At 46.2% G+C, this 16,062-nt stretch overlaps 1 protein-coding gene across 3 annotated transcripts in view; it reads left to right on the top strand.

Moving 5' to 3' along the window:
• The first annotated feature begins 12,913 nt into the window (after window positions 1–12,913).
• Window positions 12,914–16,062, top strand: part of CPT1A (carnitine palmitoyltransferase 1A) — a 50,666-nt gene continuing 47,517 nt past the window's right edge. For all 3 annotated transcript variants that reach the window (XR_012787622.1, XM_075567638.1, XM_075567637.1), the window contains exon 1: window positions 12,914–13,061. The gene's annotated coding sequence lies outside the window, so the exon portion shown is untranslated. The remainder of the gene's footprint in view (window positions 13,062–16,062) is intronic.

Below are 16,062 nucleotides of genomic sequence, written 5' to 3'. Positions count from 1 at the left end.
GACATCTGGGCCCATTTTTACTAAGCAGTAAATGGCCGTAAGGTGTCCTCTGGGACCGTATGATGTCTGTAAATATGGTCCTTCCCTTGATTGATACGTTTCTTCTATTTGACGCCACCAGAGGGGGGAAATGAAATGTGTGTCTAGTCGTACTTCCTGGAGATTTATACATGGGCCCCCTGAGCTGGAGAATGTGAAGTGACCGTCTGTCAATGCTGACCACACTGGCAGTTCAGGGTTGAAATCTGACCTACTAATCTTCTTGTCTTTAGTTGGCCTTCAGGATACAAGGTTAACCTACAATTAGACTGCAGTAGCTACTCTTTCTAAACCTTTCCCATCTCGGAAAGTGCAATACATGTTCTAAGATGAATAGAATAAAATTACCTGAGACATCCTCATGTCTTGAGGGAAACACTGATTTAAATATGTTATAATAAAATGAGAATTAAAATAGTATGAACATTTTGTTTACACTGTATTGTTTTTTTGTTTGTTTTTTTTAAACAATTATTTATTTCAATAATCTCGGTGTCTAGCCTCACATCTTATCGCTTTAATCACAAAATGGAAATGTATCTTCAGTAGCTGCACCGTAACCAAACAAAATGGAAATACACAAGTCGTTTAGATTAGAGGAAAGCGTTTAGATTCTTTAAATCAGAAGAGACGGAGACATCGTATCAAAATTATAAAGAATGTAACAAAAATTGCAAAAGGGCAATCAAATTAGCAAAAATGGATACTGAAAAGAGAAATGTAATAGAAAGTAAGGTCAACCCTAAAAATTTCTTTAAGTACCTTAATAACAAAAAAATGAGAAAAGAAAATATAGGACCTTTTCAGTGTGACATGGGTAGGAAGATTATAGTTGATAAGGAAAAAGCAGAGGTATTAAACAAATTATTTGCCTCTGTGTTTACTAGGGAGGAATCAAGTTCAATAGTAGTGCCACAGGAGAAAGCCACAACCTCCATATTAATGAACAATTGGTTAACTGAGGAAGAAGTTCATAAGCGGCTTGAAAAAATTAAAGTAAATAAGGCACCTGGCCCCGATGGCATACATCCAAGAGTTCTCAAAGAGTTAAGCTCAATAATAGCTAAACCATTATATTTAATATTCCAGGACTCCATTTCCACAGGCTCAGTACCACAAGATTGGCGTAAAGCAGATGTGGTGCCTATATTTAAAAAGGGAGCTAGATCACAACCAGGGAATTACAGACCTGTAAGCCTGACTTCAATAGTGGGGAAACTACTTGAAGGTTTAATACGGGATAATATTCAGGAATACCTAATGGGAAAACTAAATAATTAGTAATAGTCAGCATGGATTTATGAAGGATAGATCATGCCAAACTAACCTTATTTGTTTCTTTGAGGAGGTAAGTAGGAATTTAGACCAGGGTAATGCAGTTGATGTGGTCTACTTAGATTTTGCAAAGGATTTTGATACGGTTTCACACAAGAGGTTGGTGTACAAAATAAAGAAAATTGGACTCAGTAATAATATATGCACCTGGATTGAAAACTGGTTAAAGGACAGACAACAGAGGGTTGTCATAAATGGAACTTTTTCAGGTTGGGCTAAAGTCGTGAGTGGAGTACCTCAGGGATCGGTACTGGGACCCCTGCTTTTTAACTTGTTTATTAATGACCTTGAGGCTGGCATCGAGAGATAAGTCTCCATCTTTGCTGATGATACTAAATTGTGTAAGGTAGTAGATTCAGAGCAGGATGTCATTTCTCTCCAGAAGGACTTGGAGAGACTGGAAACGTGGGCAGGTAAATGGCAGATGAGGATTATTACAGATAAATGTAAGGTTATGCATTTGGGATGCAAGAATAAAAAGGCGACTTACAAATTAAATGGGGTTAAATTGGGGGAATCCTTGATGAAGGATTTAGGAGTGCTTGTAGACAGCAGGCTTAGCAATAGTGCCCAAAGTCATGCAGTAGCTGCAAAGGCAAACAAGATCTTATCTTGCATCAAACGGGCAATGGATGGAAGGGAAGTAAACATAATTATGCCCCTTTACAAAGCATTAGTAAGACCTCACCTTGAATATGGAGTACAATTTTGGGCACCAATCCTAAGAAAAGACATTATGGAACTAGAGAGAGTGCAGCGGGAGGGGGTGGGGTGGGGGTGGGGAGGGAGTGGGGAAGGGGGGGGGGAGAAGGCCCAGCGGCAGCTGGGAAGAGCCGGGTCCTGGCAGCCATTTGCAACTTCCACGCCGGCTGGGCCCCCACAGCCTCGGACCCGGGGCAGATGCTTGTACTATGTAGAAAGATAAAAACGCAGGCACGCCAAATTGTACAACACATATGTCTATACTAGTTCAATGCTTCAGCTGCTTAACAGCTCTTGTAAAATGTATTTATTTATTTATAAAATGTTTTACCAGGAAGTAATACATTGGGAGAGTTACCTCTCGTTTTCAAGTATCTCCTGGGCACAGAGATATGATGCCAAATACAGTAGTTACATTAAGTCAACAGGGTTATACATGATGTATAAAGACATCGCATGAACACTTTAACATATTCTATCTTTTGGGCGTATGAAACATTTACAGACCAGATTAAAACGTGAGACAGCTTTAGTTTTGAAAGAATTTAGACTGGTGGTGGCTTTGAGTATTAGGTAGGTTGTTCCAGTTTCGTGGTGCACGGTAAGAGAAGGAGGAGCGGCCGGATACTTTGTTGAACCTTGGGACAATGAAAAGTCCTTTGGAGTCTGATCTCAGAGGATAAGTGCTGTGTGTGGTAGGGGTGAGGAGCTTGTTCAGATATGGGGGTAGCTTGCCCAGAAAGTATTTGAAGACAAGACAGGAAAGATGTTCTTTGAGCATTTCAGTGATGTGTGTGGTTTTTAAAAAAAACTTTTCTACATATATAATATGTATATATGAAGCCTAAACGGTAGTAGAATTGCAGGAGAGTTATGTTTAAGTAAACGGTGATGATTTCTCTCTTTAATGCCTTCCATTTGACACTTTTCCGCTTCATGATAAAGTTGTGACAACGGAACTCGTGGGGTTTTTTTTGCACTACAGTTTATCTTAGAGACGTAAGACCATGAAACAGAGTCAATCCCTGAGGCACTGTTCAGTAGACTTCAGTAAAACCTGTTACACAGAACTCAACTGGTATAGTAATGTCACGGGCAACTATACCGTACTTGGAAACATGTTGAGACGTATCAATCGTTATTATATGCAATCACACTTGGCAACATATGATGGAATTACAGACAAATTAAATCCCTAATGGCTTTCTCTACCACTTTGAATGGTTGTTTGTGGCATTACTTTATGTTTATATTTTGTATGCTGTTATTATAGTCTTTTTATTGAAAAGTACAGCTAAAGCATATTAGTATGTAACCCTCGCTGCCCGGCTCTTACGGAGTTTACATCCGTTGACTGTACATGGCTTTGCTCAATCTCTCATACCTTATCAGGGAGCTGGATCCGGCAGGCTGGGCGTAGATATGCTAATGGAATAATAATGGGCACCAGGAACTTTAATAGTAAGAACAGGAGCTTTATTAACAGCCTTGATAATGCTCTTCATTATTAGACACGCCACTCTATTCACAGTTCTGATATATTTGCAATTTTTGTACTATTTGCTTCTTTCCTAAGTACCTTAATACACTAGGGAGATACTGAGACTTGATTCTCTTTGGGTCAACTAAATCGTCTCTCTCTTCTGTATAGCGTCCGAAATGTTCCATTACTAGCGAACCCCTTGCAGGCATTGGCCGGCATTCTAGTTCCTCTAGATCAATATGCCGGTACTGTATGTACACTGACTGCAACCTCTAGGCAGACTAGGTTTGAGTTAACTACAGACTTCTGATTGGGCAGATCCGACTATGCCCTAAAGTTCCTATGTGGGGAACCCCTTTTGGGCATACTGTAAGCTTCCTTGTATCTGAACAAATGGGTTCACCATGGCCATTGCTATGGATGCGATCTGGCCAGAGCACTTTCTCTAACTATAAAACAACAAATGGGGACAGCTCCATCTTAGTACACATATCTATACACTGAAACATATTTAGATTGTTCACAGTGAGGCTCCTCCAACGGTCACTCCCACGAACCAAGTTCTAGAACCTTTGGACTGACTATGTATACCCCGATATTGACGTTACTGGCCACAAAGCATACAGTGGGCATTGCTTCTTTTCTGCCAGGTCACTACACCATGTGAGGGGAAAGGGGCGTTACTTTGCGTGAGCCCTAACAGTCAATCTGTCAAAGCTATTAACCCCTTACCCCTAGTAGTCCCTAGAAGGGCTACGTATATAAAAAAATAATATTACAATTTACAAAAACGGATGCATACTGAGCAAATCACTACTCTCTCTATTGTCCTCATAACCCTGATGAAGCCTGATGAGCCGAAACATTGATCTGGAACCGTGTGAGAAATACATTTCAATTATCCTTTGGATACATCGATAGAACATTTTCCTCAAAGTACTGACAGGTGGTTGTTTGTCCTCTGCTAGGAGCACCAAGTAATCTCTTTTCAATTCATCCGTATTTCGTATCCCCTACTGTACAAGTTCTATATTTGCACTAACACCGGGTTTCCTGTTGTCTTATAAGAAAACAGGTTCAGACGCACAAAATTCAGCTCTCCAGTCCAGATAGGGGATAGTTAATTAGTAACAATCAATTTCATGTCCGTTTACTTGTTCTCTTGCTGCGCACTGGATGCAATGAACCCGTATCAGAGTGCAAGACTAGTACTGTATAGACAGAAAGGGCGAACCTACAGAACCTGCCTGAAAATCAAGAATAGACATATGTGCTAAATAGTGACAGCCTAGTTAATAAATGATTGCCATACACACAAAACCATTAATAACATCTGCCACTTAAGCCAAATGCTGGTTTTTTTTATAGTAATGAATATTTGAGGGGCATGTTTACTAAGTGGTGCTATGCCATAAGAATTGTTCCATCACAAAAAGACACCCATTAGCTTGAATGGACGATACGGTGTCCTCCAGCACTGGAAGGCATCTTCTGGCATTGCATCTCTTACTAAATGGGTTTTAGGCCCAAAGATACTAAGCAGTCTTCTACCACACCTTCTGGTTCTGAAGGACACCTTACAGCCCATTGGGTTGAAAGGGATGTATGATGTCTTCCAGCTCCAGAGGTGCCTGATGGCAAAAGACAGCTAAGTAAGTACTGTATAGCACTTCATTTTTTTGACTAAATCATAGCTGACCTGTTCATTCAGACACACCCTGAATAGCCTGGGAATGGTTGCAATGCTTGTATTGTTTTATATAAAGACATGCATTGCATTTCCATCCAGCGGCAAAGGTGTTAAAGTTGTGTTCCAAAATTGGTCAGCTTGCCAACATTTTATATGGAGCTGGATTCATAAAACTCCTTATCACAAACTTACACATCATTTGGATTCTTTATTACAATCAAACAGACTTTGCTCTTGTTTATGCCATTAATGACGCAGACACCTTTCCAAAGGAAATGACAGAAGAGACATACACATTGTTGTTCCCGCTCTTTCAATCGTGGTCATGTGGCTGCGGCGGCCATTTTCTTGGAAACAGTAGAGGAGGAGGAGCCCTCCTCCGTTTCCTCACTGGGCAGATGTTCCCATGGGAGTGCAGGACGCGATCAAACCCGGACAAAAAAACAGACCCTTTGTGGATGGCGTAGTCACTACGCCACTGGGCCTGCGGAGTGCCACTCCTCATGACATAGAGACTATGCCCTAGGGCACTCAAAGGGTTAATAATAACTTTATTTCATACAGTATAGTGCTTTTATCCCAATGGGACTCAAAGTGCGTCACAATGACCGTATAGCGCGTGGTGCAAAGCATATAGGATTGTTACAGACACAGTCCCTGCCCAGATGAGCTTACAATCTATACTAGGGGTGCGCAAACTGGGGTGCGCGAGATTTTCTGGGGAGGGGGGGGGGGGGTGCGGTGGTTACAGAGGTCCCGCGCTCTTCCCCAGGGCATTTAAGTTAAATGCCAGGGGACTGCCCGAGAGGCCTCTGTAACTAACTTACCTTGGCTTCCAACCGCGCCTCGTCATGGTAACCCGGCGTCATTTGACGCAGGAGCCAAGCAGGGGGGAGGGGGGCGCAAGCAGGGGAGCACAGGGGGAAAAGACTGTGCACAAATGATCTATACCTCCTAGGACCACGGTTAACTCATCCTAGTGACCTGTTTAAGACGTCTCATCTTGGTAATAGATTATTTTTTTTATTTTACCCAAATCTTACACCTACTGTATAAGTATTTTTAGTGTATTTTTGAACGTGAGACTTGGGAGCTTTGATTTCCTCTGGCTGCTTCCTTTCGTGTGATTGCACTGTGCGTTCAGCAAGTGTCCCCTCAATCCACACCTCGTCCCCTCAATCCACACCTCCCTGTAACTGTATTGGTTCTGTAAGGACAGGATGAGATCAAAGGTAGAGAAAACACTTAATTGACAAACACTTATCATTCAAAGACCCCTAAGAAATTCAACTGTCCGACTATGTGGGATTCCATCTTTAATGTTACCTACAGGACATGCATGTTACAGTACATTCGTAATCGTAAGCTTGCTAATATAAGAGATGGTAAAGTAGGTTTCAAAGTCCGAAAGTAATCAAGATCTAAGCCCCTGTTCAGTCAACTGTCCACATTGTGCACACAACGCCTCCCTCTTGCTTGGCAATATTTAAGCTCCATTGAAATGAGTGGTTTTTACAGCTGCAGTTCAAGCGGCCGTTTAAAAAAAAAAAAAAAGTCCCTTCAATACGTGCATCAATACAATCTGCGCACTGACAAGTGATTGGCTAAGCTGCCGATCGATCCGTTCTCCTGTAATCGATCGCTGAAGATTCGGCTCGGGGTTCTGTAAATCACTGTTAGGGCTGCAGAAGATTACCCAAGATGCAAAGTTCTGTGTGGAAGATCATGTGACCAGGCAGGGACTAGATACAATTGGTGCATTGCTAGAGAGAGGGCAAAAGGGGTGTGCCAGAAAAGGAAGGGGATGTGACTTTGTAAATGTTTTTTTATAGAAACAAAAATGCTGGTTACATTAGAATACATTAAAAATGTCTTTAATTATTATTCGTTTTTTTTTTTAATGCTACAAGCATTTTCTCCTAGTACAGAACTGATTTATTTAAATAAAAAAAACCCCACACATCCTCAGGAGAATATGGACAGACACCAAAACAATCTTATTAGCCATATAATGACAGCAACACGTTGTGCCATAGCTGAGGCGTGGATTTGCCAGAACCTGGCGGTTCTCAACCAGATAAGAAGAAGACTGTGGTGCTCTCTTAAAATGGAAAGACTTACTGGAATTCTGAGAGACTCTTGCTGAAAATTTCAGAAAGTATGGCAGCCATGGCTGATCTATGAGACTCTTAACACACAAGGACAGCCCACCCAATCACCCGCCCACCCTCAAACCAGTCCAATATTCTCCAGTGAGACCTTCTCCATTCCCGGGTCTCCCGGGGAGACAGTCAACCCAAAAAATATAAGATACAGAGGGGTATGATTAGAGTTGAAGTATATGTATGTAAGGGGGTCACTCCTGGTATCCCTGATTTTCCTTTGCACCCTGTCTTACCCCTGTGGCAGTGGGGGAAGGGGACGGCGACTTCTCCCGGTGGGCACCACCATCTTGGTTGTGACGCGAGTTTCGCGCAATGCGCAGAGGTTGGCAAGGTTAGCGGTGGCCATTACAAGTGTGCAGGAGCTCTGGGAAGTTGCGCAGGCGCAGTTAAGCGTAGCGGCGGCCATTACAGCTTCGCATAGGCGCAGGAGAGATCGCGCACGCGGTTCCCATAGGAAAGAGGTCCGGAGTGGACTACATCTCCCAGCAGCCTCTGGGGAATGCCCTATGATCCCTGTCACCTGCAGCCAGCCACTGAGACTGCAGATTCTCTGCAGCAGGGGATTGGATACAATGTTGTGTGCAGACAGGGATTGTTCAGTCAGGCTGAGGACACAGAGGGGGAAAGAAGGGGGGCAGAGCTGCGAGCTTCTGCCCTAGGCCAGACATCCCCAGGCTAGAGCTGAGGCTCTGACTCCCCACTAGTGAGGGTGGGTGGTCACAGGGACAGGCCCTAGGATAGGGATCTGTCACATTAGAGAAGGAGCTCTGCGTGTGGGGAGGCAAGTAGCCCCTACATTAGGCCCTGTACCCCAGGCCCAGTTAGGCCCTGAGTCATTGAAAGGTTGGAGCTGCTACAGGGACATGCCCTAGTCAGGGAACGGATCCCCTCAGCAGTCAGGTGTGTTATAAGATAGTCAGGGACACAGCTGTGTGCACGTGGCCTGGCCAGGTTGGTCTGGGAACAGACCTCTTCAGGAAAGAGACAGTCTTCACGGTGGGAGCGTCTGGCGGGACATCACCCCACGCGGAGGCAGGTTTCATCGCAGGATCAGCGGATCCTTTGCGAAGATTCATCATACCGAGTGTGGACACACCCGGCAGGTACAGTCACCAAGTGCACCACCATTACCGGTACCACACAGGCACTGATCACACCTAACGTTGCATAACTCTTGGGACACTTGGGACTCAGGGAATAAGGTGTGGGGTACAAGGCCCTGTGAGGTGTGTGGCTAGTTGTGTCTTCAGTGGGTGGAGTGATAAGATATTATCATAGAGTTATAAGTCAGTACATTAGAGCGTTAAGAGATATGTTATGTTCAGTAAAGCCCTTTGCTATATCACATCCAGTGTATGTGTTCATTTGTATGTGTCCTGCGAGGAAGAACTCCCGCTCTGCTGGGAGCCATCGCAGGTGGAGGCGCTGCACCATATAGTAGTGGTAAGAGTATTTCACCCCAGGTTCCCCGTGGCGGAAGCTCAGCCCTCCTGGTTGCCAAACAGGTACAGCACCACACTGATAAGTAGTGAGATACACCTACCCACCTCAATCTCACTTAGGGTGGGGGTAAGAGAGCTACATGTATGTATATATTTACTTATTTTTTGCCAGTGGTCAATTATTGTGTATTTTTTATTATGTAGCCAGGTCTCCCCAGCCTGTCAGCACCCCCCTCACCTGGTTGGCGATCGTGGGTGCCGCCGAGTCCAATGGCGGCTTCCCCCGGCGATCGCAGAGGTGAGGGCGGTCAGGTCCCGGCTCGGGGGTTGCCAGGGACGTGTGTGGCTGGTTGCCTAGGCCGCACGCGAGTCACAGGGATCCCGGCACTCCCGGAGCCGGGCAGCGAGGGCGCCGCCATTGCCCCTTAGCTCGCGCATGCGCAGTGGTCGCACAAGCGCAGGAAGTACCTCAGAAGCAGGGATGAATCGCGCGAGAGTAGGGAAGGTAGTGAGAGAGTCACGGCAGCACCAGAGAGGTTGCGCATGCGCAGGGCAGGAGAAAGGAAGCCCGCAAAGCTGTAGCCTATTAGGGGAGGCTCTAGGCAGGGACTACAGATCCCAGGAGCCTCGGCGCGCCCCACGTGATGCCAGGGAGCCAATAGGGCTTAGGATCTCCAGGCAAGCAAGTGGATACAATTCGCGCGCTGAGCCCACGCTAGGAGTCAGAGCCAGAAGCAGCCCAGGGAAGGAGGTAGGGTACAGGAGTCAGGGACTCCCTGTACTAGGCCTGCACCCCCAGGGCCCGAGATAGCTCTGAGTACCCCATTAGAGTGAGTGTTGCCAGGGACAGCCCTAGGTTAGGGGCCCTGTCACTTACGTTAGGCAGTTGGAGGGAGCTGTGAGGGAAGGAAGGGGGCGGGGAGCGAGTGCAGCTCCTGCACCCAGATAGGTACCCACACCCCAGGTAGGCTCCAACTCCCCCACCAGATTAGTGGGTAATTGAATAGGGACGGCCCAAGATAGGGAGGCTGCCCTTAGTGTTGGTGTGCTGTCTGCTCAGGGTCACGGCTGTCAGTGCTGTGAGGTCTGACAGGCAGGCACAGTGTTGTGTAGCACGTTGGCTGCACACATCCAGTGGGTCACAGCTTGTTGCTGCAGGCGCTGGGACCAGTTAAGTAATAGTCAGGACTGGGAAGAGTAAGGGGAGTGGGGCAGGTTATTAACCCCTGTAGGCCCCTAGGAGTTTCCCCCTAAGCCATCAAGGTTGCTGTGCTGTAGGGACGGCCTATAGTACAGTATTGTCCATGTAGTTAGTGAAGTCAGTTAGGGACTCAGCGGGCGCTACCTCTGTGCATTGAGGTGGGCGCTGTTCATCATTGCGGCTGCAGCAGTCCTCCGGGTGGGATCGTCCGGGAGGTGGTTCCGGTGTTCTTCGGTCGCCGGATCCTTTGCAAAGCCAGTTGGAGATCCGAGCACGGGAGTGCTTGGGCAGGTACTATTAAGTCAACAAGTGCACCAACGGGCCCTTAGTTTAATAGTGACTGCGCAGTCACCCACATTCTCTCCAAGAGTACGGGACATTGGGTGGGGTTTCTATGGACACTGGGTGGGATCACCTGGTGTTGGGGAAGCGTCCTGCGCGACGCAGTAAGTATCTCCTCTAGAGAGGGACACAGGTTATTAGGGTATTGCCGTGATATGTTGTCTTGCATGTTAGTAAAGTCACTAGTTATTATACATCACTGTGTATAGGTTATTTGTATGTGTCCTGCGAGGAACCACTCCCCCTATGGTGGGAGCCATCGCAGGTGGAGGCGCTGTATTGAGTAAGTGGTTACCCATCGTATTATAATTGCCCCAGGTTCCCGGTGGCGGAAGCTCAGCCCTCCTGTGAGCCAACAGGTAACGCACCACACACCTGGTAACACTATATGTTTCTCCGCACCCACAGTATAATCTGCGATCGGGGGGGGGGAAACCCGTTACAATTATATGAAATGTGCTCGTTGGGAATGTTGCACCATTCCTCCCCCCATTTTTTTTTATTTCTGTATCCCCCCCGCCCCCCTCCCACAACTGTTGGAAAAACTCAATAAAAAAACTTAAGTATAAAAAAAAACCACACACGTGTAGGATATTGCTTGAACTGCAGCTTTAAATCTTCCTGTAGAAGACCGCTTCAGTGCGGAGAGTTGGAGGCTTAGCACAGCTTATTAGGATAGCCACAGATGTCCACTGAAATGAGGTGTAATGTGCTTTCCGAAGCTTTACCGGGACCCTTTGCAATCACTTTCTGTTATCAGCAGCAATGCTGCTCCTTTTTGATCACTGTTGCGCATATCCAGATGTTGGCTGCATATCCTGTATTCGTAATTTGCCTAAAATATCATTTATTTGAAGCGGCCGTCTGCGCTGATCGCAATGTCGTTGCATTTTTTTTTTTAATTACTTACTTTAACCCTGTGAGTGCCGGAAGGGGCACGCGACGGGGGTCAGGTGATCACGGCTGGCCTTTCGTCCTTCCAGTTCGGTCCGCTTCAGATCGCGTACGGCGCTCCATGGAAACGCGGGAAGTGATCCAAGCGAAACGTGCCGGGTCCCGTTACGTTGTGGCGATGTCTTGGGGCACACAAAGGGTTAAAAGATCTGTTTCCAGATGTTCTGTTATGGAGGTATTTGGAAAATACTGTATTAAGCGTTGACGAGGTTAAAATGAAGATTTCCCCAGAGCCCATTGCAGTCTACAGGTTACCATGGTAACTTCAGAAACTGTAGATGGTGAAAGAAAAGTCAGGACATGCTGTGTGGGCAAAACACTCACATTATATGAGTAAAACTCATATAGGCTTCTGGGGGGGGGAGGGGTAGCTCGCAGCACCCACCCCATACCAACCACATGTACTATGTAATTAAAGCTGCAGACCAACCAATATCTTACATATTTTTTTTTAAATATAAATCTGTTCTGTACTATGAGAAAATACTTGTAGCATTTTCTTTTTTTTTTAAACAACTGTAAATGACATTTTTTATGTATTATAATGTAACAAGCATTTTTTGTTTCTATAGCAACCATTTACAAATTCACGTACCCTTTTTCTTCTGAAACAGGCTCTGGCACACCCATTTTTGAGCCCTGCCCTCTCTCTAGCAGTGCACCAATGGTATCTAGTGACTGCCTGGCCACATGATCTTCCCCACAGAACTTTGCATGTTTGGTCCTCTTCTGCTGCACTGACTCATTTAGTGAACCCCAGAGCCGAATCTTCGCCGATCGATCAAAGGAAAACGGATCGATCAGCAACTTAGCGAATTACTGATCATTGTGCGGGTTGTATTGATGCGCATAATAAAGGGGAAAATAAATAAATAAATAAAAGATTTTTCAATTATTATTTTTTTTACATAGGTTTGAAGCAGGGGGGTGGGGAGCTGAACCCCATTAACTTCCACACTGGGGAGCCTCTGTTTCCACAAATATTTACCTCCAAAAGGGACGCCGGTATGTCAACAAAGTTTAAAACTCCGCGCCGCGCAGGCGAACCTGATGACGTCACGCCTTCCTATTGGCCCACAGGGCAGCAGGCGCTTTGAAACTTCGCCTGTTCACTTACTGTAACCATGTACCTGTCACCATAACTCTGTGCGCAGGACGCACGTGAAAACGAGACGGAACTCTCAGCGTATTACTGCCGGGTAACGCATTGTATACAATAAATCACGTGAACTCTGCTAGCCGCGCAGAGCGCCAACCGGCACCCTCTGGGGAGGTAAATATCTCTTGAAGTAGGGGGGGTCCCCGGAGCTGAAATTAATGGGGACCAGCTTCGGAGACCCCCAGCTTCGGAGACCCCCAGCTTCAACCTCCCCTGTTAAAAAAAAAAATGACAAAAAACTTGCCGCTTGGATTGTCTCTTTAAGGTCATTAGAGAAGCAGTTTCATATTCTCCTTCCTTGCACTGGAGAGTTGAATGAAATTCCAGCCCTGCTGTGTAGGCTCCAGGGGAGGAAACCTGTCTTTCTTTTTTTTTTTTTGGTTGCAGGAAACAAAGATTGCTCCACCTCCTAGTAGGAAGGGAGTGAGTGGGTGGGTCAGGCCTGAGGAGAAGACTGAGCTCTCATTCTGTGAGCCGGGCGAGGGAAGAGGCAGGCTGGGGAGGTGCAGAGCGGGTGGCTGCAGCTTGGCAGGAGATAAGCAAACACAGGTAAAAACGTGACCATGCACCGCAAGGTGCTCGCGCCTTGTACCGCAGGGGGTCAGAATGTCGGTGCCTCTGCGAAAGGAGAGGTCGACTTCACCCCAAAGCAATACGTTACACTGTACGTCAAGGGTAACTTTTAACCGTATGTTTCACAAATGACTGCACGGAGAATGACGTATTAAACAGTGATGTGGGTGTCAGGTTATTGGGCACTGTGTAGAAAATAAAGTATCATTATAAAGGGGAACGTCACTCGGTTTAAAATATGTAGCCTAGTAGAAGTGCAAGCATTGTGCAATTGATTTTATTTATTTTTTCCATGTCATCTGCTGGGAAATAATTTGCACAATAATCTTTACAATCACTTTGTTTTTTTCTTTTTTCATCTTATCTTCTGAATAGCTACAAACCTCCTTCTGACACAACCCTTTGATGTGCTAATGAAGGCAGCACAAGGTTGCCAGGACTTCCTATAAAAAGTCACAAGGATGGTGGAATGTTCCGGTTACATATTAACCGGTTTAATGGTCTTGATTGATTTAGGTTCAGGTGCAAGTGGGTTTTTTTTTTTTTTTTTAGTGTAACATGCATGTGATTAGTAAAACAATATACATAATCTATTGTAAGGCCTGATGAAGCTAGATATCCTATCAAGCTATCCTATAAAATCTATCCTATTTATCATATCTATCAGTGATTCAACGTGAGTGTTAATCTGCGCATATCTACACAAACAGAAACCTATCAATATATCGGTGTTTGTATGTGAACACGTCATTGAATAGGAAAGTGCGGCTGCGAGAACATCACGCGTACAACACGGGAACACTTGGCGTGGGATCCCAATGTTTATTTATAAAATATTTTACCAGGAAGTAATACATTGAGAGTTACCTCTCGTTTTTAATACCCGTGCTTGGGGAATGCAGCTGGTTATTATGTTGCAGGAGACCTTGTGTCGGTGCAGTTGTATGATTACAATACATCAGCAGAGAGGAATACACATACAAAGGCAGGGGAACGGGTTTCTGTGCCTCTGCTGAGGTTTGCAGTGTGGAGAATGTGCTTTCCCCTATTGATTGGTCTTCTCTGCAGAAGCATTAAGGATAAATTGGGCTTCCCACAGCAGCACGCTCTGCAAAGCCAGTGACCTTTTACCTACTTTCCTGAGGCAGCTGTCACGTGGTGTTAGTACCAGTTTGGGGGCTGGGAGTACTTGACGTAGTAAGAGGGCGGGTATTGTTGTAGGAATAGATCACGCTGCTGTGTCCTTGCCAGATATGGGGATGCAACGACAGACAGAGGGCAGGGGGGTTACCGTGCTGTTACCGTGCTGTTACCGTGCGTGGTGATTGGGGTGTGAGCCAGAGCCACCTTGACAATTTTTGGGGCCTTGGGCTATGTGTCATTTGTGGGACCCTAACCACCAAGTTCACATTTCCTAAATGTTACTGTTATGTCTGAAGTGCGTCTCCCCTTTGTGTTCCTTATATTATTTATTTATATGATTGTCACGTGTATTACGGCTGTGACGCGCTGTGTACATTAATGGCGCTATATAAATAAAGGCATGCAAATACAGTGGTTTTATTGAACAATATTCCAAACTTGTGTTGAAATATTGCAAATATTACTACAAACACAAATGTTTTATTTATCTACGTGTCTCTTTTCTGTAGAAACATTATCTTTGAATACATTTGTATTTTTTTTGTTATTTTGCTATATACAGTATTACAATAATAATAATAATAATAATCGTTTTCTGCATTACTTTAGAACTACGAATTTTTAAAATGACATTTTTGGCCATAGTCTTTGTGGAACCTCTGAAAGGTCGGGAGGCCTTGGCTACAGCCCAGTTAGCCCATGCCTTAAGTCACAGCAGTGAGCAAACTGGGGGGCGCGAGACAGAATGCGGGGGGGGGGAGGGAGGGGGTGTGCGGGGTTTACAGAGGCCCCGCGCGCTTCCCAGAGGCACTTCAATTAAGTTAAATTAACTTACCTTGGCTTTGGCGGCTTCTCGCACGCGTCGCCATGGCATTGCTGCCGCGAGATCATGGTGACGTCATGAAGCCAGAGCCGACGCTGGAGTGGGGGTGTGCGGAGGTGAGGGGACCGCCGTCAAGGGGGGCAGGGAAAAAAGTTTGCGCCCCCCTGCCTTAAGACAAGGGTGCACAAACTCTTTCCCTCAGAGCCTCACTGCCTGCTCTCTCCCCACCCCCCATGGCGTCACGTCCCCCGAAACCATCGGAGACAAGGTAAGGGAACTTGGAGGCCTTGCGCGTTCCCCCGGCATTTTAATTTACATGCTTTTTGGGAAAGGCACGGGGCCTCTGTAAGCACCACGCACCCCTGCCTTGAGGCTGCGATTACAGGGGGCGAGCGGCGCGAACAGGAGACCTTCTCTATGAGGCCGACGATAGCGTGCGCGATGCAGAGCGCCCGCGCGGCACATTTTTGAAAAGACAAATGGTTTTGTCTTTTCGCGCAACGGGCGCGTAAAGTGAGCGGTGCAGCGTAAGAGGGCGAACCAGCCTTGTGACGCCTCCCCGCCGCGCATGAGCCGGAATGTAAACTCTGAAGGGCAGGAACTCATTGTGTCTGCAAAACGTATCTGTACAGGGGCGGATTTCCCGTTAGGCCCGGGCTTGGGGGGCAAAAAAATCCGCCCCCCATATACATTTGCCGTGCTCTCGGGTCAATTGGGCCTAATGGGAAGGCACTTATGTGGTGGCGGCCTTCTTGCTGCCGCCCTCCTTCTGAACCGCAGCGTCAACTGACGGCATGATGCCACGTTACCATGGCAACGCGATGCTTTGCGACATCACGTTGGTAGTGTCCGCAGCATCATTTGACACTGCGGTTCATGAGGCGGCGGCTGCTGCTGCTTAGGCCTCGTTCAGGGTGCCTGCTTCGTGGCGTGCGCGCGTTCGAAACAAAGTATTTAAAGTTAATATCGGTTGTCAGGGTAGCAGCGCCCTGTCGCCGAAGTACGGAGTTG

The sequence above is a fragment of the Ascaphus truei genome, chromosome 12, assembly GCF_040206685.1.
Source record: "Ascaphus truei isolate aAscTru1 chromosome 12, aAscTru1.hap1, whole genome shotgun sequence".
In the NCBI taxonomy this organism is placed as follows: Eukaryota; Metazoa; Chordata; class Amphibia; order Anura; family Ascaphidae; genus Ascaphus; species Ascaphus truei.
The sequence above is the reverse complement of the archived record's forward strand: the minus strand, read 5'-3'. Positions and strand labels throughout refer to the sequence as shown.